At 37.9% G+C, this 24,916-nt stretch overlaps 1 protein-coding gene across 1 annotated transcript in view; it reads left to right on the plus strand.

Annotated features, from left to right (window-relative positions):
* Window positions 1-24,916, plus strand: part of ZRANB3 (zinc finger RANBP2-type containing 3) — a gene marked incomplete in the record, with an annotated part of 262,721 nt that overhangs the window by 175,270 nt on the left and 62,535 nt on the right.

Genomic DNA, 24,916 nt, shown 5'->3' on the forward strand with positions numbered 1-24,916 from the left:
TCAATTTGTGCTTTTATGAGCATGCATATTATAATCATTCATGTGCAAGTCTTTGTATGAACACATTTTCATTTGCCATGAGTAAATAATTGGAACAAAGACTGCTGGGTCATATGTAAAGCACAGACTAAACTTCATAAAAAACTGCCACATTGTTTTTCAAAGTGTTATAGCATTTTGCATTCCAAGTATCAACATAGGAGAGTTCCAGTGTCCTCCCTCTTTGTCAGCACTTGGTATTGTCAATCTTTTTTAAAATTTTAGTAATTCTTTTTGGTATGGGTGGTGTCTCATGGTTATTTTAACTTACCTTTTCTTAATGTCTAATGATATTGAACATATTTTCATTTGGTTTTTAGCCATTCATTTTCTTTTGTAAAGTGTCTGCTCACATCAAGCCCATATTTATTACTGGGTTTTATGAGCCCTTGATATATCTTAGAAAGAAGTTCTCTAACATATCTGTCATTTACAAATAATTATTCCAAGTCTGTGGATCCATTTCTGTTTTCTTAACATTGTCTGTTTCAAGAACAAAAATTTTAAGTTTTGAACAATCATGTTTATCAATTATTTATCTTCAGTTCAGTTCAGTCTCTCAGTCGTGTCTGACTCTTTGTGACCCCATGGACTGCAGCACGCCAGGCTTCTCTGTCCATCACTAACTCCCAGAGCTTACTCAAACTCATGTCCCTCGAGTCAGTGATGCCATCCATCCATCTCATTCTCTGTCATCCCCTTCTTCTTCTGCCTTCAATCTTGCCCAGCATCAGGGTCTTTTCCAATGGGTCACTTCTTTGCATCAGGTGGCCACAGTATTGGAGTTTCAGCTTCAGCATCAGCCTTCCAATGAATATTCAGGACTGATTTCCTTTAGGATGGACTGGTTGGATCTGCTTGCTGTCCAAGGGACTCTCAGGAGTCTTCTCCAACACCACAGTTCAAAAGCATCAATTCTTTGGTGCTCAGCTTTCTTCATGGTGCAACTCTCATATCCGTACATTACTACTGGAAAAACCACACCTTTGACTAGACGGACGTTTGTTGGCAAAGTGATGTCTCTGCTTTTTAATATGCTGTCTAGATTGGTCATAGTTTTTCTTCCAAGGATCAAGAGTCTTAATTTCATGGCTGCAGTCACCATCTGCAGTGATTTTGGAGCCCAAGAAAATAAAGTCTGTCACTGTTTCCATTGTTTCCCCATCTATTTGCCATGAAGTGATGGAAATGGATGCCATGATCTCAGTTTTCTGAATGTTGAGTTTTAAGCCAGCTTTTTCACTCTCCTCTTTCACTTTCATCAAGAGGCTCTTTAGTTCCTCTTCACTTTCTGCCATAAGTGTGATGTCATCTGCATATCTGAGGTTATTGATATTTCTCCCAGCAATCTTTATTCAAGCTTGTACTTCATCCAGCCTAGCATTTCTCATGATATACTCTGCATATAAGTTAAATAAGCAGGGTGACAATATATAGCCTTGACATACTCCTTTCCCACTTTGAAACCAGTCTGTTGTTCCATGTCAAGTTCTAACTGTTACTTCTTGACCTGCATGCAGATTTCTCAAGAGGCAGGTCAGGTGGTCTGGTATTCCCATATCTTGAAGAATTTTCCACAGTTTGTCGTGATCCACAGAATCAAAGGCTTTAGCGTAGTCAATAAAGCAGAAGTAGATGCTTTTCTAGAATTCTCTTGCTTTTTTGATGATCCAACGGATGTTGGCAATTTGATCTCTGGTTCCTCTGCCTTTTCTAAATCCAGCTTGAACATGTGGAAGTTTATGGTTCACGTATGTTGAATCCTGGCTTGGAGAATTTTGAGCATTACTTTGCTAGCCTGTGAGATGAGTGCAATTGTGTGGTAGTTTGAACATTCTTTGGCATGGCCTTTTTTAGGGTTGGAATGAAAATTGACCTTTTCCAGTCCTGTGGCCACTGCTGAGTTTTTCAAATTTGCTGACATATTGAGTGCAGCACTTTCACATCATCATCTTTTAGGATTTGAAATAGTTCAGCTGGAATTCCATCACCTCCACTAGCTTTGTTCATAGTGATGCTTCTTAAGGCCCACTTGACTTCACATTTCAGGATATCTGGCTCTAGGTCAGTGATCACACCATCGTGATTATCTGGGTCATGAAGGTCTTTTTTGTACAGTTCTTCTTTGTATTCTTGCCACCTCTCCTTAATATCTTCTGCTTCTGTTAGGTCCATACCATTTCTGTCCTTTTTTGAGCCCATCTTTGCATGAAATGTTCCCTTGGTATCTCTAATTTTCTTGAAGAGATCTCTAGTCTCTTGAGGAGACTAGAGATCTCTAAATTATTTATTTACTTTTTTTTTCAATTGCACTAGGTCTTCATTGCTATGCATGGACACTCTCTAGTTGTGGCTAGCCAGGGCTGCTCTTCATTACGGTGCACTGGCTTCTCATTGTGGTTGCTTCTCTTGTTGTGGATCACAGGCTGCAGGGGCATGGGCTTCAGTAGTTGCAGCATGTGGACTCAGTAATTGTGGCTCATGGGCCCTAGACTGCGTGGGCTTCAGTAGTCGAGCACATAGATTCTAGGGAGCAGGCTCAGTAGGTGTGGCACACAAGCTTAGTTGCTCTGTGGCATGTGGAATCTTTCCAGACCAGGAATCGAACTCATGTCCCCTGCATTATCAGGTGGATTCATATCCACTGTACCACCATAAAAGTCCTCAATTTTTTCTTTTGTATTTTATGCGTTTTGAGTCCTAATTGATTTTTGCTTAATCCAGATTCAGAAAGATTTTCTCCAATGTTTTCTTCTAGAAGTACTATAACTTTACATTATATATGTAAGTCTATGAGCTAGTTTGAGACAATTTTTAAAAAATATTTGTTTATTTATTTGGCTGCACCTGGCCTTAGTTACAGCATGTAGGATCCAGCTTCCTGACTAGGGATTGAACCCAGACCCCCTTCACTGGGCGCATGGAGTCTTAGCTACTGGACCACCAGGGAAATCCTGGGATAATTTTTGTGTGTGTGTGATGTAAAGTAAAGGTGGAGGTTCAGTTTGTTTTTTGTTTTTCTTACATATGGATTTTCAAATTGTTCCAGCCTCCTTTGTTGGAAAGACAGTTTCTCCCTTATTGAATTATCTTGGTACTTTCATATAAAATCACTTGGTTGTGTACGTATAAATCTGTTTCTGAACTCTGTTCTGTTTCATTGATCTATGCATCAGACCTGAGAGGAATACTACACTGGCTTGATTTACTCTATCTTTATAATAAGGCTTGAAACCACATAACGTTCACCTCTACTTGATTCTTTTTCAAAATTGTTCTGTCTCTTATATGTCCTCTGCTTTTCCTTATGATTTATAGAATTAGCTAGTTTAATATGTACAATTTTCATTGGAATTATTTTGAATCTATAATTTGTAAGAATTGACTGTCTTTAAATTGAGATATGGTCAACACAGTTTCTATTAGTTTCAGGTATATGACATAATTATTTGATGTTTATGTCTATTGCAAATTGATTATCACAAAAAGTTCAGTTAACATCCATCATCATATATACTTACAAAATTTTTTTCTTGTGGTGAAGACCCTTAAGAGTCACCCTTTTAGCAACCTTCAAACATTCAATGTAGTGTTATTATCACCATGCTGTAGCTACATCCCATGACCCATTTATTTTATAACTGGAAGTTTGTACCTTTTGACCTCTTTTACCTCTTCCACTCACCTTCCCTCTTTGTTTTGCCTCTGTCAACAACTAGTCTGTTCCCTGTAGTGTGAGCATGGTGGGGTGGAGGGTAGGTGGTTTGTTTTTTCAGATTCCACATATAAGTGAGATCCCAAGGTGTTTATTTTTTCCATAGTGGCTATACCAATTTTCATTTCCACCAGTAGTGCACAAGGGATCCCTTTCTGTGCATTCTTGCCAGCACCATTTTTTTCTTCCCTTTTTTGATAATAGCCAATCTAACAGATGTGAGATGGTATTGAACATTCTTTTCTTAATATTATTGAATTTCCTGATCCATAAAAAGAGTTTCTTTCTCCTTTGGTTTAGGTCTTAGATTTCTCCCAGCAATGTTTTCTAATTTTCTTGAATACATTTTGTTAATTTCTTTCTTGCTATTTCATGTCTTTTATGCTGTTGTAGATAGTATTTTTAAATTTAAATTTCTACTTTTGCACTGCTAAATATAGATTATTAATTATTATATATTGACGTTTTACTTTGTAATTTTGCTACACTCACTTATGAGTTCTTATGATGTTTTGGTAAGTTCTTTGGGATTTTGTGCATAGATATCATTTTGTCTGCATATAAAGATACTTTTATTTTTTCCCTGTAATCTGTATGCCTTTTATTTTTATTGCCTATCACATTGAAGAAACAGAAGTATAATTTTGAACAGAAATGGTAGTGTTAAATAACTTTCCCTTGCTGCTAATCTTAGAATGAAACCATTCAGCCTTTTGCCATTAATTCCAATGTTTTCTTTAAGATTTTTATTGATGCTCTTTTTTAAGCTGAGAAAATTTCCTTCTTTTAGTAGTTTGTTGAGAGGAGAGATGAGACATAGAAAGTGTTTTCCTTTGTCAGAGCAGTGTTAGTAAGAAGGTAGCTACCATAAAAGTGGGTAAGAAGAAGACACCTAAAATGTAAGAAAATTATGCAAGGTAAGTGTCCTTGATGTTTATCCTAGAGAAATGAAAACTTAGGTTTTACACAAACATCTTTACAGGAATTTATTTATAATAACCAAAACCTTGGAAACGACCCAAATGCCCGTCAAATTGTAGTGCTTTAATATAATGGAATATTCAATTAAAAGGAATGAACTGTTGACAAATGCAACAAATTGGATGAATCTCAAGAACATTGTACTAAGTGACAGAAGCCAGTATCAAAAGTTTACATACATCATGGCACCATTTTTACATTTTCAAAATGATAGAATTATATGATACGATAGAATTACAGTGATAGAAAATATCATCATTCCAATGTAATTTTCTAGGGTTGAATTGCACTATAATTATATAAGAAATGATATATGTATATTCTCATTAGGAGAAGCTAGGTTAAGGGCACATGGGAGCTCTATAGTACCTTTGCAACCTCTCATGTGTCTAAACATTTCAAAATAAAAAGTTTTAAAAATGTATATAGGTAGTGGACAAGGAGCCTGGAGGCTACAGTTCATGGGATCACAAAGAGTCAGACATGACTGAATGACTGACACACACACACAATGGACAAAATCAAGTAATCTAAAGACAGAAAAAATTCACATTAATCCAAAAGAAGGCAGAAAAGGAACAAAGAGCAGCTACATCAAACAGAAAACAATTTACAAAATGGTAGGTTTAAATCCAGTTTTCTCAATAATTGCATTAAGTGTGAATGCTCTAAACCCAACAATTAAAAGACAGTAACTGTGAGATTACATTAATTATGTAATTAATGTAATCTGACAGTTTGATAGATTTCCACATCCATTCATGATAAAACATCTCAGCAAACTAGAAGTAGAAGGGGATTTCCTCATCCCAATAAAAGGCATTTTTTAGAAAACTTACTATCGACATCATAGTTAATGCTCAAAGACTGAATACTATTCCCTAATATCAGAAACAAAGTAAGAGTCTGCCCTTATCAATTCATTTCATCACTGTTTACTTCAACATTGTTTCTATAGCTGGGTAATAGGCTAGAAAAAGAAAGAAAATGTGTGCAGATTGAAAAGGACAACATGATTCTTTGCACCTAAAAACAAACAACACTTCAACCTACTAGAACTGAGTGAATGTATCAAGGTCGCAGGATTCATGTTCAAGATACAAAAAGGATTTGTAGTTCTATATTACTAGCAATGAAAAATTGGAAATTCAAATTTGTAAAATACAGTTTACGATAGTATCAATAAGCATGAGCTAATTTTGGAATAAATTCAAGAAAAAAAATTCACTGAAAAGTATAAAACATTGTTTAGAGAATACAAAGCAAACTTAAATGACAAGATAGATCATTTTCATGAATCAGATGATTTGATATTGTGAAGATGCCCATTCTTGTATATAAATTAATTTATGCACTCAATATAATGCTAATCAAAATCCCTATAATATTTTTTATACATACTGACAAACTGAATGTAAAATTTATGTGGCAACCAATACAAAGCACTTCCTGTAGCCAAAATAATTCTGAATGAAGTTTGAAGACTCGCACCATATAATATAAATAGTTACTATAACATTGCAGTGGTAAGACTTTGTGATGTTGGCATAAGGATAGACATTTAAACTAATGAACCAGAAAAGCGAGCTTAGCAGTAGATGTTCATCAGTTCAGTTCAGTTCATTCTCTCAGTTGTGTCCGACTCTTTGTGACCCCATGGACTGTAGCAAGCCAGGCTTCCCTGTCCATCACCAACTCCCAGAGCTTACTCAAATTCATGTCCATTGAGTCGGTGATGCAATCCAGCCATCTCATCTGCTGTTGTCCCCTTCTTCTTCTGCCTTCAATCTTGCCCAGCATCAGGGTCTTTTCCAATGGGTCAGTTCTTTGTATCAGGTGGCCACAGTATTGGAGTTTTGGCTTCAGCATCAGTCCTTCCAATGAATATTCAGGACTGATTTCCTTTAGGATGGACTGGTTGGATCTGCTTGCTGTCCAAGGGACTCTCAAGAGTCTTCTCCAACACCACAGTTCAAAAGCATTAATTCTTCGGCACTCAGCTTTCTTCATGGTCCAACTCTCACATCCATACATGACTACTGGAAAAACCACACCTTTGACTAGATGGACCTTTGTTGGCAAAGTAATGTCTCTGCTTTTTAATATGCTGTCTGGGTTGGTCTTAACTTTTCTTTCAAGTACTAAGTGTCTTAATTTCATGGCTGCAGTCACCATCTGCAGTGATTTTGGAGCTCAAAAAAATAAAGTCTGTCACTGTTTTCATTGTTTCCCCATCTATTTGCTGTGAAGTGATGGGACCAGATGCCATGATCTTAGTTTTCTGAATGTTGAATATTAAGCCAACTTTTTCCCTCTCCTCTTTCACTTTAATCAAGAGGCTATTCAGTTCTTCTTTGCTTTCTGCCATAAGTGTGGTGTCATCTGCATATCTGAGGTTATTGATATTTCTCCCAGCAATCTTGATTCCAGCTTGTGCTTCATCCAGTCCAGAAATGGCAACCCACCCCAGTATTCTTGCCTGGAGAATCCCATGGACGAAGGAGCCTGGTGGGCTACAGTCCACGGGGTCACAAAGAGTCGGACACGACTGAGCGACTTCACTTTCACTTTCACTTTCACTCTGCATGTAAGTTAAATAAGCAGAGTGACAATATACAGCCTTGACGTACTCCTTTCCCAATTTGGAACCAGTCTGTTGTTCCATGTCCAGTTATAACTGTTGCTTCTTGACCTGCATACAGATTTCTCAGGAGGCAGGTCAGGGGGTCTGGTATTTCCATCTCCTTAAGAGTTTTCCACAATTTGTTGTGATCCACACAGTCAAAGGCTGGAGATATTCATATTGATTGTCAACTGATCTTAAGAAAGGGGACAAGATAATAGGAAAACGATAGTCTTTTCAACAGCTGGTACTAGGGCAGTTAGATAAACAAAAGGAAAAATAATGAGCCTTGATCATTATTTCACATCATACATAAAAATTAACTTGAAGTGAATCATACATGTATAAAAGTTAATTTGTAAAATTTTAGTAGTGTACATATTTTAAAATATCCCATCCTTTGGATAGGAACATTTTTTTTTAGATAGGATACAAAAAGCACATTCTTTAAAGGAAAAGCAAATGGGACTCAAACCCTTAAAGTTTATGTTGTTTAAAAGTGTTACTCAAACCCTTAAAATTTACAGTGTTTAAAAGTGTTACATATGAAAGACACTGTGGCACTGAAAATGCAAATGCAAAATATAGATGGGAAGAAAATATTTGCAATACATCCCCTCAGTTCCGTTTTCCCATATCATAATTTTTGGTTTGATCAGTGTTCATTGTTTACAGTATAACGACTCTGTTAAACACTTCACAAATGAGCTATAATTACATTTCTTTTCTTTGACAACTGTTGTTTTTCTTAAAGTTGATAACTATCTTGTTTTTCATTTGTTTGCTTGCTCACTTAGCTTTCTTTGTTCTTAGTACTGACGGTAGAATACAGCTTAGACGAAAAGAATATACATGAGAACCTTTTAGATAATTTCCTGCATATAATAAGAAACCCAGATGGCAGTCAGAAGTGTTGATATGTATGGATGCTACGTCACTTCAGTTGTGTTGACTCTTTGTCGTTCAGTCGTGTCTGACTCTTTGTGACCCTGTGGACTGTAGCCCACCAGGCTCCTCCATCCATGGGATTTTCCAGGCAAGAATACTGGAGTGGGTTGCCATTTCCTTCTCCAGGACATCTTCCCAACCCAGGGATTTAACCCAGGTCTCCAGCATTGTAGGCAGACGCTTTACCGTCTGAGCCACCAGGGAAAACCTATACATGAGACCCTTTTAGATAATTTCCTGCATATGATAAGAAACCCAGTTGGAAGTCAGAAGTGTTGATATGTATGGATGCTGTCACTTCAGTTGTGTCGACTCTTTGCAACGTTATGGACTGTAGCCCTCTAGGCTCCTCTGTCCTTGGGATTCTCCAGGCAAGAATACTGGAGTGGGTTGCCATGCCCTCCTTCAGGGGATCTACCCTCGTCTCCTGCTGGGAGAAGCCTTTATATATGAGAACAGTTTAGATAGTTTCCTGCATATGCTAAGAAACCCTAGTTGGAAGTCAGAAGTGTTGATAATCAATAGGAAGTTGCACCTAATTCCTAGAATCCTTGAAGAAAAGTAAAGACATGAAAAGTTAGTTGTTCCAGTTTAGAACATATTCCCAAAGATTATCGGTAGCAGAAGGCTACCCCGACTTCCTAGTTTTCAGTCCTTTTACTTTCCCTGCCTATTAGAACCTCTGTCCTCAACCACCTATGAAGTTGTAACTGTTATGTCTATTCATGTGCTATAACCAGAAATAATTAGTTCATAGCATTACCAGATTGGAATTCTTAATGTATTGTCCCCAGAAATATTATTGGTATCCAGTAGAGTCCAAAGTAATTATAGATAATACAGTTTACCTACGTTGTAGTTGTAGGTAACATTGAAGGGAGGTATCTTACATTTAATATTGTTTCTATGGGAAAATGTGTTTCAGAGTTCTCCCAAATCTCTCTGTTAATGAACTTTTAAAATACCACACATTATAAATTGGTAATTGTGTTATGTAGCTTCCTTTCTTTGACTAAGTGTTTTCCTAACTAATTCAGCAGATATTTATTGAGTGCCTACTATGTGGCAAGGATTATGCTTGGTGTGAGAGAGGCATGGTGAACAAGACCTGGTGTCTACCTCTCAAAGAATTTGGAGTCTGTTGGGGAAGACAGTAAAAATAAATGTTCAACTACAATAGAGCATATTGAGTGCCTGAAAAACAGGATATTGAAGAGGGACATGGGAGAAAACACTTGGTCAAGTCTTGGGGTTCAAGATTCCAAGGAATGAACAAGTAAGATGTGTAATTTATCCTAAGGGTTCTGAGCAATCAGATATTGTGGAATAGAGTAAAATGATGTGATTTGCACTTTACAAAAAGAACAGTGGCTACAGGTATGGCACATTTTGTTGACCCTAGCTTTATTGCACCTTGCAGATTACATTTTTGTTGTTGTTGTTACAAATTGAGAGTTTGTGGCAACTGTGCATCAAACTAGTCTTCTTGGCATTATTTTTCTAATGGCGTTCACTCACTCATGTCCCTGTGTCACATTTAGGCAATTCTCGTAATATTTCACACTTCATGATTATTGTTATGTTTGTTATGGTGATCTCTGATGGGATCAGTTATCTTTTGTAATTCTTTGGGGGTGCCTTGAACAGTGTCCGTATATGCCAGTTAACTTAACTAAGATATTTGTTTGTGTTCTGACTGCTCCACCAGCCAGCTATTCCTCTGTCTCTCTCTCTCCTCAGGCCTCCCTATTTCCTGGGACACAACAATTCTGAAATAGGCCAGTCAAAACCCTATAATGGCCTCAGCAGCGTTCAAGTGAAAGGAATAGCTGCACATGTGTCTCTTTACATCAAAAGTAGGAACGATCAAGCTTAGTGAAGAAGTCATGTTGAAAACTGAGGTAGGCTGAGAGCTAGGCCTCTTGCACCAAAGAGTTAGCCAGGTTGTGACCACAAAGGAAGAGTTCTTGTAGGAAATTGAAAGTGTTGCTCCAATGAACAAAACTGTCTTACTGATGATATGGGAAAAGTTTTAGTGGTCTGGAAAGACAATCAAACCAGTCACAACATTCCCTTAAGCCTAAGCCTCATCTAGAGCAAGGCCCTACCTCTCTTCAATTCTTTGAAGACTGAGAGAGATGAGGAAACTACAGAAGCATAGTTTGAAGGTAGCAGAGGTTGGTTCATGAAGTTTAAGAAAGAAGTCATCTCTATAACATAAAAATACAAGATGAAGCAGCAAGTGCTGATGCAGAATCTGTAGCAAGTTATTCAGAAGATCTGGCTAAGATAATTAATGAAGGTGACTACATTAAACAACAAATCTTTACTGTAGATGAAAAAGCCTTATATTGGAAAAAGATGCCGTCTAGGACTTATGCAGTTAGATAGGAGAAGTCAGTGCCTGTGTTCAAAGCTTAAAGGGACAGGTTTACTCTCCTAAACAGCAGCTAATGTGGATGGTGACTTAAGTTGAAGCCAGTGCTCAGGTCGTTCAGTTTAGTCGCTCAGTTGTGTCTGACTCTTTGTGACCCCATGGATTGCAGCACGCCAGGCTTCCCTGTCCATCACCAACTCCTGGAGCTTGCTCAAACTCATGTCCATCGAGTTGGTAATGCTATCCAACCATCTCATCCTCTGTCATCCCCTTCTCCTCCTGCTTTCAATCTTGCCCACCATCAGGGTCTTTTCCAATGGGTCAGTTCTTTGTATCAGGTGGCCAAAGTATTGGAGTTTCAGCTTCAGCATCAGTCCTTCCAAAGAATATTCAGGACTGATTTCTTTTAGGATGGACTGGTTGGATCTCCTGGCAGTCCAAGGGATTCTCAAGAGTCTTCTCCAACACCACAGTTCAATAGCATCAGTTCTTCAGTGCTCAGCTTTCTTTATGGTCCAACTCTCACATCCATACATAACTACTGGAAAAACCATAGCTTTGACTAGATGGACCTTTGTCAGCAAAGTAATGTCCCTGCTTTTTAATACGCTGTCTAGGTTGGTCATAGTTTTTCTTCCAAGGAGTAAATGTCTTTTAATTTCATGGCTGCAGTCACCACCTGCAGTGATTTTGGAGCCCAATAAAATAAAGTCTGTCACTGTTTCCATTGTTTCCCCATCTATTTGCCATGAAGTGATGGGAACAGATGCCATGATCTTCGGTTTTTGAATGTTGATGAGTATAAGCCAGCTTTTTCCCTCTCCTCTTTCACTTTCATCAAGAGGCTCTTTAGTTCTTCCTTGCTTTCTACCATAAGGGTGGTGTCATCTGCATATCTGAGGTTATTGATATTCCTCCCAGCAATCTTGATTCCAGCTTGTGCTTCATCCAGCCTGGCATTTCACATGATGTACTCTGCATATAAGTAAAATAGCAGGGTGACAATATACAGCCTTGACATACTCCTTTCCCAATTTGGAACCAGTTTGTTGTTCCATGTCAAGTTCTAACTGTTACTTCTTGACCTGCATACAGATTTCTCAGGAAGCAGGTAAGATGGTCTGGTATTCCATTCTCTTGAAGAATTTTCCACAGTTTGTTGTGATCTACACAGTCAAAGGCTATGGCTTGTCAATAAAGCAGAAGTAGATGCTTTTCTGGAATTCTCTTGCTTTTTCAGTGATCCAACGGATGTTGGCAATTTGATTTCTGGTTCCTCTGCCTTTTCTAAATCCAGCTTGAACATCAGGAAGTTCACGGTTCACATACTCTTGAAGCCTGACTTGGAGAATTTTGAGCATTACTTTGCTAGCATGTGAGATGAGTGCAATTGTGTGGTAGTGAACATTCTTTGGCATGGCCTTTCTTTGGGATTGGAATGAAAACTGACCTTTTCCAGTCCTGTGGTCACTGTTGAGTTTTCCAAATTGGCTGGCATATTGAGTGCAGCACTTTCACAGCATCATCTTTCAGGATTTGAAAGAGCTCAACTGGAATTCCATCACCTCCACTAGCTTTGTTCCTAGTGATGCTTTCTAATGCCCACTTGACTGCATTCCAGGATGTCTGACTCTAGGTGAGTGATCACACCATTGTGGTTATCTGGGTCATGAAAATTTTTTTGTGTGTAGGTCTTCTGTGTATTCTTGCCACCTCTTAATATCTTCTGCTTCTGTTAGGTCCATCCCATTTCTGTCCTTTATTGAGCCCATCTTTGCACGAAATGTTCCCTTGGTATCTCTAATTTTCTTGAAGAGATCTCTAGTCTTTGCCATTCTGTTGTTTTCCTCTATTTCTTTGCACTGATCCTTGAGGAAGGCTTTCTTATCTCTCCTTGCTGTTCTTTGGAACTCGGCATTCAAATGAGTATATCTTTCCTTTTCTCCTTTGCTTTTTGCTTCTCTTTTCTCACCTATTGAGTGCTCATTTACCATTCTGTATATCCTAAGGCCCTTAAGAATTATGCTAAATCTTCTCTGCCTGTGCTCTACAGGTGGAACAAGGAAGCCTGGTTGACCAGATCTGTTTACATCATGATTGACTGAATATTTTAAGCCCACTGTTGAGAACAGTGCCCAGAAAAGATTCCTTTCAAAATACTACTGCTCATTGAGAGTACCTGGTGTGATGGAGATGTACATTGAGCTTCATGTTGTTTTTATACCTGCTAATACAATATCAGTTTTTCAGCCCCATGAATCATGGAGTAATTTCAACTTTCAACATTTATTCTTTAAGAAATACATATCATAATGCTGTAGCTGCCACAGATAGTGATTCCTAATTTGGATCTGGAAAAATTCAGTTGAAAATTTTCTGGAAAGGATTTACCATTCTAGATGACATTAAGAACATTTGTGATTCATGGGAAGAGATCTAAATAGCACATTAACAAGAGTTTGAAAGAAGCTTGAGTCCAACCCTCATGCATAACTTTTAGGGGTTCAAAACTTCAAAGAAGGAAGTAACTACAGATGTGGCAGAAATAGCAAGAGAACTAGAAGTGGAGCCTCAAGATGTAACTGAATGCTGCAATCTCATGATAAAACTTTATTTATTATGTGAGAAGCACTCTTTCATTCCACAAAAAAAGCATAAACCAAATCTGGGCCACTTACCATTTCTGCCACCTCTTATGGCCTGTGCTCTCAGAGCCATCAATCAAGGAGCCTAAACTGTGACAGGGCAGCCACACCACTTGTTTTCAAGTTGCTGAGGGATGATACACTAGGGCTAGGGTCTCGACAGGATAGGCACAATTTCCTTTGGAGTCCATTCTGTTTGAGCCCTTATAAAGCCTGAACTTCTTTTAAGAGCACAGGGCCAGCCCCTTAAGTCTCAGAACAGATTGCCATCAGTGGAGATTTGCAGACAGTCATGATAATTCTTCAGTAGAAGCAGTCACTTCAGTGGATGAGTAAAAAAGTGGTTTATTGAGATGGAACCTATTCCTGGTAAAGATGCTGTGAAGGTTGTTGAACTGACAAAGGATTTAGAATATGACATAAATTTAGTTGGAAAAGCCACAGCAGAGCTTGAGAGGATTGATTCCAGGTTTGAAAGAAGTTCTCCTGTGGGTCAAATGCTATTAAACAGCATTGCATGCACAAGAAAATTGTTCACATAAAGAAGAGTCAATTAATGCAGCCAACTTCAGTGTTGTCTTAATTTAAGATGTTGCTAAAGACACCCCAACCTTCTGCAACCATCACCCTGACCAGTCAGCAGCCAGCAGCACTGAGGCAAGACCCTTCATCAGCAAAAAGATAATACCATGCTGAAGGCTCAGATTTTTAGCATTTTTCAGCAACAAAGTATTTCTCAGTTGAGTATGTATATAGTTCTTTTAGACATAATGCTATTGCACACTTCACAGACTACAGCATAGTGTAAATGTAAGTTTTGAATGCACTGGGAAACAAAAATTCATGTGACTCCCTTTCTTGAAATATTTTCTTTGTTTCTGTGATCTGGAGTTGAATCTGCAATTGAATCTCCAAGGTATGCCCGTGTGTAAAGAATGCACTGGAAGGAGTAATCCTGTAGGCAGGGATGTTGCACTGGTAATCTAGATGATCTGAACTAAGGGTGGTGGCTGTACCACATCTTAAATTGAAAGAAAGGAATAATTCAAAATATATTAAGACATTAGTGATTGATTGACTGTGGAGGAGAGTTTGGTAAAAGTAGGATCTAGATTTTTTGCTTGGCCGACTGGATTGATGTTTGTGAACACAGTTCCCTGTTAAGTATGATCTGTTCCAAATTCAGCAAGACTCAAGCCATGAGGTAACAGGTTTGTTTTATACTCTGCAGCATCATATTGGAAGTGCTTTACTTTTTATTGAATCACTTGAAGAATTATGTTGAGAAATTTAAAGATAATTATAACTATCTAATGATAGTTTATATAAATTTGAAAATCTTGACGAGAAAAAGAAGGAATTTGGAGAAAATAATGAGTTTTCAAGTAAATGTATTTGTGTGAGTATACTTATTAGTTCAGTTCAGTCGCTCAGTCGTGCCTAACTCTTTGTGACCCCGTGGACTGCAGCATGCCAGGCTTCCCTGTCTTATAGGATGTAAGTATAAAAGTATATTTATAGGATATGCAATTTTATTTTATTTACTTTTTTCTCTTTTTTTGGCCATGAAACAAGTCTTATGGGATCTTAGTTCCCAGACCAGGGTGTGAGCCCAGGCCCCTGGCAGTGAAAGCATGGACTCCTAGCCACTAGACTGTCAGGGAATTCTCTAGGATATGCTATTTTTAGAGGCATATATTTAATTACTGCCTAAAATCTTGTCCTTGTCAGCTCTTCTGAGGAAATAAGTACTTCCCACGTCCATTTATATCACTCTTTTTACACTCTCTATTCATTGTGGTTAGGGAACAATGGACCCAAAAGGACCTCTGCGGGCCATCTGGCCTCTTCCTTTACTCCAGGCAGAGTTACCATGTAAAGTCTTCCAGACAAATGGATCTCCATCTATCCTATTTTTATAAACCTCCAGGATAGATTTCTTTCTCACCTTCTCTCTTTTTCTCATACCCTACAATGTCTTAGAGGGCTTTCCGGGTAGCTCAGATGCTAAAGAATTAACCTTCAATGCAGGAGACCCCAGTTCGATCCCTGGGTTGGGAAGATCCCCTGGAGAAGGGAATGGCTACCCACTCCAGTATTCTTGCCTGGAGAATTCCATGGACAAAGGAGCCTGGCAGGCTACTGTCCATGGGATTGCAAAGAGTTGGATACAACTGAGCAACTTTCATTTTCACTTTAACAATGTCTTAAGCAGATGGGAATAACAATTCCAGTGCTTCCAATTAGATCATGTCAGCAAATTAGGCCATATTAATATGATAATTTTTAATATATACAATGCAGTACTATATAATGGTGTTGACATATATCATCCATGTGCTGTACAGACATTTATGCTGTTCTGCCATTTGAGTTTAAATACTTGTACTTCTTAGGGGAATAGAGGCTGTATAAGTTTTGGTTTTTTAATATTTATTTGGCTGTACAGGATCTTTAGTTGTGACATACAAATGCTTAATTGCAGCATGTGGGATCCAGTTCCCTGACCAGGGAGGTCTCTGTAGAAGTTTTTAACATGTTTGCTTTTATAATATTGAGATCTCTTTTTCAGATACTTCTTAACAAGAAATTTAATAATGATAATGGTAAGCATATTTGATAATGGTAAGTGCTAACCAAGGAAATGACCATAAAATAATTAATGTTGCTAGTACAAAGTCAATTGTTGAAGAATCTGAGGTAATTACAATTACTTTTCTTTCTCTATACCATTATTTTTATTCCTCTGTGATATTTGTTGAGAATATTAACAGGTGAAAATGAACAGATTCTTTTTTTAAATTGTAGTTGATTGAGAATGTTGTATTAGTTTCTGCCGTACAGCACAGTGATGCAGCTATACATATTTATACATCCCTTTCTATATTTTCCATTATGGTTTACCACAGGATATTGAATATAGTTCCCTATGCTATTCAGTAGGACCTTGTTGTTTATCCAGTCTCTGTGTAATAGTTTGCACCTGCTAATCCCAAACTCCCAATCCATCACTCCCACATCCTCTCCCTCCTTCTCAGCAACAAGTCTTGAACAGATTCTTTAGATTTAAGATCAGCCTAATGCTGTCCTAGAAAAAAAAAACAGATGTAAGTTGTATGCATGGTTAGCCAACTCTCAGTTATTTTCTGGTACCTTGCAATCTTATATCTTTAGAGAAAACCATTTTAAGAGAAATGCCAGTTATTTTTCCTAAGAAAATGATGAAATCAAGCCATAACTTTAAATTTCCTGTCACTGTGGGGATGGCAGCATTTCTTAGTGCTTTAAAAACTTTGCACAGGCAAATTACTTTCAACACAAAGCGGATTTTCTGTCTGCTAAACAGGCGGAATCCTACTTATAGCATGCAGTGAGGTTCAGTGAGGTCACTGCAGTGTTCCCTGCTGCACAGGGACTGAGATGTTGTGAGACTAAGGTGCCTTTTCCTGAGCCAGTTCTTTTTGTTTTGTTTTGTTTTTTTGAGGAAAGGGTCTCTGGCTCTTAGGGCTTCACTAGTGGCTCAGTGGTAAAGAACCTGCCTGAGCCAGGTGCTGTAGGTTCCTGTATTAGTAAGGAGATGGTCAGTAATAATAAAGTGCAAATAAAACAATATTTTCTGTTTAGAGGAGGAAGGTGGTATGTTAGCTACGTGGCTATGTGGAATGGAGGAAGGCTTTAGTAAAGCTGTGAAGATATCCACTCAAGAACTAAGAGTGGTTTAGCCCAGGTCTCTCGCATTGCAGACAGATTCTTTACCAGCTGAGCCACAAGGGAAGCCCAAGAATTCTGGAATCGGTAGCCTATCCCTTCTCCAGTGGATCTTCCCTACCCAGAAATCAAACTGGGACCTCCTGCATTGCAGGCAGATTCTTTACAAACTGAGCTATCAGGGAATCCATTTTGAGGTGGCAGGAATGGTTAAGTCAACAGGTGGAGGAAGAAGAGAAGAAATACGTCTCTTGTATGAAAGGAAAGGAAGTGAACAATGAGTAAAAAAAAAAAGTAAGGAAAAGTAACAGAATTCTCAAATGATGAATTCTATTTTCTCTGGGCAGTGGTAAGTTGAAGAATTAAGAGACATAGGTTCTGATTTTTTAAAATTGTTTTTGCTGTTTACCGGAGAAATATAGTAAAATTATGAGCTAACGCTCTTACAGTGTTTACCATGTGCCAACTGTTCCCAGCATATTTTATTCACTAACTCATTTAATTTTTACTACTACTCTTTGTGTAATAAGTACTTTTTATCCCCTTTTATGGGGAAACCAAGGTACAGCATTTAAGTGACTTGCTCAGAGACTCTCAGATTGTAAATGAGTGAGGCAGGATTTGAACGTGGACAGTTTGGCTACAAAGTACATACACTTGCCTATCATTCCACTAAGGTAGCAGAATAATTGTAATATTTGTTGGTGACCATGGGTTTAAGGTGACTTCTCTTTCCCTGTTACTGATTTTTTAGCATCTCTGTTCAGGTATGGCAAGAGAAGATATAGAATTTAAAAATCTGTACATTCTGTGTGTTATCATTTTAAACGCCCAAATAAGATTTATTCATGCTGAGTCATACAAAATTGATTACCTTATTGATGTGATCAATGGATGGAGTTTAGAAAGAAATTGAGAATGTTTTTCAAAATTGATTCAGTTTTTAAAGAATTAGATTAGCTCTTTTGATCAATGACTTTTATGATCAAACTCACATGAAATAAACTTTTTATGAAAAATATTTTTAAAGTCCATAGTAATGTTGCCTTTACTTTCTAACTTTGCCTAAATTTGGTTAACACAGTGGAGTAGATTATTCATGGGAATAGTCTCTCTCATCCATCTTTGCCTGATAGATAAAAAGATAGATTAGATTGAACAATTGCTTTATAATAATATCTTGTTCCAAAAAGTTTTATGGAAAGGTTTAGGATCCCAGGTTCTTTTGTAAAATTGTCTTGGTTAAGGTATTAAATTTGGGTTACTCTCTTCTTACATACAGTATTGTAGCCCGTCTGCTTCTTGGTGTGAAATAGGCTGCTTGCAGAACTTGGTCAGTGTCAAAAGATTAGATGTATTAGACATGTTAGATTTCTATTTACAGATGTGTTTATAAGCATGCCTAGCAATAAGAAAATCACACTTCTTATAATTCACCCAAGTTATCTTTGGAAGTTTCCTGTGGGAAAATTTTGGCATGGGGTTCTGACAAGAGTATGGAGTGACCATTCTTCCCTAAAAAGTTGTCTTCTACCAGATTTGAAAATGTTTTTTTTCAGGTTGATGAAATGGTTTCTAAATTAACAACCATTGGCAGGGGGAAAGGGAGTGAAAGTGAAGTCGCTTAGTCGTGTCCGACTCTTAGCGACCCCATGGACTACAGCCCACCAGGCTCCTCCGTCCATGGGATTTTCCAGGCAAGAGTACTGGAGCGGGGTGCCATTGCCTTCTCCGTTAACAGCGGCTAGGCATATTATATTTACTTGGAGCTGGTATACTTGGTGACAGCCTTAGTGCCCGAGCAGAAGACAAATTCCTAGCCTTTCTTTGTGGTGGTCTGCAGGGCAGGTGAAGAGAAGTGAAAGTCACTCAGTCATGTCTGACTCTTTGTGGCCCCATGGACTCATGGAATTCTCCAGGGAGAATACTGGCGTAGATAGCCAATCTCTTCACCAGGGGATCTTCCCAACCCAGGGATCAAACCCATGTCTCCCACATTGCAGGCAGATTCTTTACCATCTTGAGCCACTAGGGATGTTAGAGGGGTAAATAAGCAATGTTCTCTTTTACTTATTACTTTCCTTTCCTCATTTAAAATAGTTTTAAAGGATAAAAGATGAATTAACTATCATAAATTTACAAATCAGTAAGAAACATTATAGGATGAAATAGAGAAATGAATAAAAACAAGAGTCAGAGAGGCTGTCAACTGATGAATGGACAAGTATAATGTGGTTTGTCCTCACAGTGGAATGTTACTTGGCAATAAAAAAAGGAGTTAAACACTGAAAAATGCTACAACATGGATTGAAAGCATTATGCTAATAAGCCAGTCACAAAAGACCACATATTGTGTGATTCCATTTGTATGAACTGTCAAAACAGTCCAGTCCATAGAGACAGAAAGTAGATTAGTGTTTGCCTAGAGCTAGGTTGATACAGGGGCCTGCAGTGGAGGTGGAGTGATTGCTAAGAGATGAAAGATTTTAGGGAAATGAAAATATTCTGAAATTGTGAAGGATGCACAACTCTAAATGTTCTAAAAACTGTTGAATTGTAATCTTTAAATGGGTGAGTCTTATGGTGTGTGGATTATATCTCAATAAAGGGTTGTTTTTGTTTTTTTAAAGCATCTGGATTCTTCTTTCTACTCTGGCTGCCCTAGTTCACCACTTTGCTCAAGAGCTTCCATAGTAGCCCCAGGGTAATTGCTGCAGTGTGCTGTGCTGTCATATCTGACTCTTTGGGACCCCATGGACTGTAGCCCGCCAGGCTCCTCTGTCCATGGGGATTCTCCAGGCAAGAATACTGGAGTGGGTTGCCTTGCCCTCCCCCAGGGGAGCTTCCTAACCCAGGGATTGAACCTGGGTCTCCTGCATTGCATTCAGATTCTTTAACCATCTGAGCCACCACCAAGAATCCTAGAGTGGGTAGCATATCTCTTTACCAGGGGAACTTCTGACCCAAGAATCTAATCAGAATCTCTCGCATTGTAGGCGGATTCTTTACCAGCTGAGCTTCCAGGGAGGCCCTGGTGTCAAGTGCAGGTCGTAACATCCAAAGCAAGGAAGTTTTCCGTAACGTCCGTTTGTCACTGAGCATTATTTTGTTTTTGTTTTTGAAGCCTCCAGCAGACTTCCCCTTTTCCCTATAAGGCAGAATCATTGGGGAATGAAAGTACTAGACTTGCTGAGACCAATCACAGTTCACCTCTTCTTGACTAATACGGGCTTGAAGAGGTGTCCTTAAATCATGTGCCTGGTGGTACAGTAGTAAAGAATCTGCCTGCCAGTGCAGGGACGCAAGAGACATGGGTTTGATTCCTGGGTCAAGAAGACCCCCCTGGAGCAGGAAATGGCAACCCACTCCAGTATTCTTGCCTGGAAAATTCCATGGACAGAGAAACCTGGCAGGCTACAGTCCATCTAGGCACAAAGAGTTGGACATGACTAAGCACACACACGCACACCAGATATCTAAATAGATCTGCCATTAGTCTGGGGTTGAGGATTTCAAAATTAAGGAGAAGTTTTTTTTAGCTCATGCTCCCTTAGCAACAAGTTATAGGTGCTAAAGAAAAAGTTATTCTGATACTTGTTAAAACAGTAAGGAAGACTTTATTCAAGGAGTTGACTCTATCTCAGTAGAGTTTGCAATAGGAGTCAACTCTATTGCAACTGAGGGGAGAGATCATTCAGCTCTGAACACAGCAGAGAGAGCTGGGGATTTATAGCCAACAAGCAGGTGTAAAGGGGTCGGTGGTCAGAAAATTACTAAGAGGAGACATCAAGGGTAGGCAGATTTTGCTAAACTGGTTGCTCCTGCCAGCAGCACATGCTTGTCTCAAAGATTAAACTATGCATGTCTAAGTGCATAGGCTGGTACAGTGAAACTATGGATTGCTCATTAAATCAGTTATGTTTCCTTTGGTCACTCACTCTTCTACTTGGATAACTGGTAATTCTAGACTTTTTTGCAGCAGGGATGTGTGCATTTATCAGATCAAAACCAAGGTCAAAACAGAATTCTTGCAAAAAGAAGGCCAAGAAATTAGCTGTAAATAGTGAGGATTAGGAACTTGATCAGATATCAAGAGTTAATCAGGTATCAAGAGTGGGGGCATTCTTGATAAATTGACTTAGCAGGATTCTTGCTAAAACTGGACCTGGAAAGGGCAAGAGAGAGTTGGAAGGCCAAAATTGAGGCCTAGTTAAGAAGAGGGCTAAGAGGAACATAACTGAAGTTTGATCAAGGAGAAAATCTTTGTCATAGCTCAAGTTTGGTGTTTTTTAGCTCTTTTCCCCTCTTATTATTTGATTAAAGACTGACAACTTAAAGTAACTTTCCTCAGGTCTTTAATGCAATGTAGGTTTTTCTTTACTTTTACTTCAAAAAGTATGATGTATACCTATTCACTGAAAAAAAAATTTAAGAAATAAATTGTATAACATATTCTTATTATTTCTGCATCTCCTTAAATGAGACATAGTGTGTAGTCTTCGTTAATTATTTAAATTAGAACTTTGGCTCACAGACACATTACTAACAGACCAACTTTAGTAAAATGAAATGAAATTGTGAGTACTACAGCTTCTATAAAACCTGAACCGGTGTGACCAAATCACTGATCGTTAACAGGACCTGCTGTACCTATATAAAATGCACTTAAGATACTTCAAAAGCAAACTTCTATTCAGATAATTTAAAATATGACAATGCAGTGACTTTTAATCAGACTAGAATCAGAACAGGGGAAATGCATGTATAGTTCATTTTAAAATGCAAACCTGTGCAGTCCCCAACCTAAGAACCTAAGAGAATCCCAAAATCCCTTTGCTGTGTAGATTTTTTGGTTCTGCAAACACATTTTCTCCTCAGCAGCAACATCACAATGCTAGTTAACAGGTTAGTCCCAAGAGATTGTTTAGCCCATTGAACTTTATCTAGTTGAATTTATAATATTAATAGTAACCATAAGCCTTTCTGGACCTGTGTTTGGGAGGAATAGACGGAAAGGGGCTTGAGCACTTGGCACCAGCAGTTTCTGGTTGTACTGAGGAGGGGGTGATGGAAGTGGAGGAGACTGGTAGAAATAGCTTGCTTGTGTAGAAGTGGCGAATGCATCTGAGACTAGGGGTGCAGTGGTTATTTAGTCTGTAAGTCTGCAGTGGTTAGAAAATGAATGTACCTTAAAAATACTCCAACTTGACATGTACTTTTTGAAAGGCTTATCACAGTAAATATAGCTCTTTAGGCAAACATGCAGTTTATTAAAGTGGTTCAGTTACCATGGCAACATATCTGGAATTTATAGCTCCTTATTTTGAGAGGGCTTCATTTCCACCTTCTGAGGCACTGAAATCCAAGGCTAAAGTTCTTAACAGCCTCCAATCTCATTGTATGAATTTTTAGTCTTTAGAAAACATAGACGTACAAAATGTAGCTTGGAGAGAATCAATCTTGTGACTTGATAGTCATATGCATGAATTTTAAATTGGTATTTTTCAATTTTAAAATGTTTTAAACTGTTTCCTATTTAAAAATTTTTTAATTATTACAAAGCTACATATGATCATAATTTAATGAGGAGAAATAAAAATTTCGAAAAAAGTAACAGTCCCCTAAATTTATTCCCTGGAGGCAACCACATTCTTTTCTTGTAGCTGATTTTGAGGGATTTACTTCAGATCCCTCAGCAATGGGTTTATCTTGCTTCTTGGTTGGTATTACTGCTTGCTTTGCAGCAAGTGTCATTTTAGGCGTAATCAATTGGTTTCTGTATATGTAAGATAAAATTTTAGCCCTTTTGGTCTTCAGCCCCACCCTCACATCCAGACCTTTCCCCTGTTCCCATTCTTCAAACAGCAATAGATAGGGAGATAGACAAATTGATAGATTGATGGATCAATAGATAGAAATGGATGAAGAGAGGGAGAAAGTTACAGTTTTACAAATTTTATATAAATTTATACTAATTTTGGCTTGATCAGTATTCAACTTGTACATTATTAGAACCATGTTTATAATTTACAGATGAACAATACAATATACTATGGATATGTTTTTTTCTTTTATGACTCGTTTTTCACTAATTCAGCCTTAAACTTTACCTTAGTTGTCCAGTCTCCTTGCAATATCTTTAAATGTTAGCATTGCATCAATATTATCCACTTAACAAAATTTCTCCTGTACCATTTGATCAACTGCAGTCTGGACAGTTTTTCTTTAGGTTTGCTGTGAAACTCTTAACAGGGATTTTTATCTATTTCTCCCTTGTACTGAATTACTTCTTTTTCAAATATATATATATAATTTTCTATATTTTTTTATTCCCTTGTTTTGCTGTACATTTTCCAGTAGCTTCCCAAGAAAGGGTATGTTGGCAGTAAATTGAATCTCTGCATATCTGAAAATGCCTTTGTTCTACTTTTATATCTGATTTTTAATTTGGCTGTATATGAATTGTTAAAAATCGTTTTCTCTCATTCAGTATCAATGTTGAGATAACCAATGCCATTCAGATTTTTTATTCTGTTTTGTTTCTGTGAAATCTGTTCCTCCCTTCTCTAGAGACTTGTAGAGCGCTTTCTTTGTTCCCAGTGTCCTAAGATTTCATGATTATGGACCTTGCTCTGGTCCATTTTCATCTGTTATGAAGGATCTTCATTGGGCATTTTCTAGTTTCCATTTTGGGAACTTCCAGTTTTAACTTCTGTAAAATATTCTTTTTTTTTTTTTAATTTCTATTTTTTTCTGTGTTGTTTTCTAGAACTTTTATTATTCACATATTGTTTTCATGGTCTGGTTCTCTAATTATATTTTATATTTTCTCTGTTATTTTATATTTCCATCTCCTTCCTGGAAGATTTCCTCAGCTTAGTAACCAGTAGATTTTTCATTTCTGCTATTATAATTTTAATTTCCAAGAGAATTCTGACCCACTCCCCCAACTCTTTTTTTTTTTCTTTTTTCTTTTTGTAGTATCCTGTTCTAGTTTGGTTTTTTCTCTCTCTGCATTGTTGATCTATTCATGTAGGTTGCTTTCCACAAATGTCTGGTGGGTTTTTCTGTTTGTTTGCTTGCTTTTATTTATAAGATTTTAAACGCTAACTAGGAACTCTTCATGGATATGTAGAGTTTCCATGTTTATAGAAGGATAATAATTGAGTGATCTGATTGGGAGGTCTTGTTGAGGAACCCCAATATCAGTATCTTTAGTCTTTTTTTTAGTGATCTACTTTTCCCAAAAAGAATCATTTTACATGATTCTTCTCCCTTGCCTCAGTCTCTATTTGGGGACCCTAGGGAATAAAAAAAGTAGAGAGAGAGGGTCAGATCTCACCATTTGTTATGTAACTTACATCTAATCCCCTTGATTTTTTGCAGGATGACCTAACATCAGTGTAGGATTCCTCCATCTGGATAACCTCTGTTTTGCCCTCTCCAGAAAATAAATTTATAGTTTTCTTCCAGGATGGATTGGGAGATCACCTCTTATGTGGAATGGGTAGAGAAAGGCTATGGATCAGCACAGCACATATTTAGCTACTTAAACATTTTTTCAAACAGTCTTCCTATTTTAGCCACATCCCTATCCTCACTTCCAGAGGTGACATTTCCTGATCCTTTTCTGATCACACCATTTTAAACCAGGTACTTCTCAACACTCCATACTGGCAGCTGAAGAACTGTCAGGTTGGCTAATCAGTTACCAGGCGTCTGTCTGCTTTTTCACTTGCAAAGTTTTGTGGCTATTGATCCCTCTCCAACCTCTTTTTCTCTATACATTTTTCTATCATTTAAATATAGCACTGAGGAGTGGAGGTTAAATATATTCAGCCAGCTATCTTTTCCCAAAATGTCTGACTAATTTTTTTTAA

Source organism: Bubalus bubalis, chromosome 2, assembly GCF_019923935.1.
Source record: "Bubalus bubalis isolate 160015118507 breed Murrah chromosome 2, NDDB_SH_1, whole genome shotgun sequence".
Classification (NCBI taxonomy): Eukaryota; Metazoa; Chordata; class Mammalia; order Artiodactyla; family Bovidae; genus Bubalus; species Bubalus bubalis.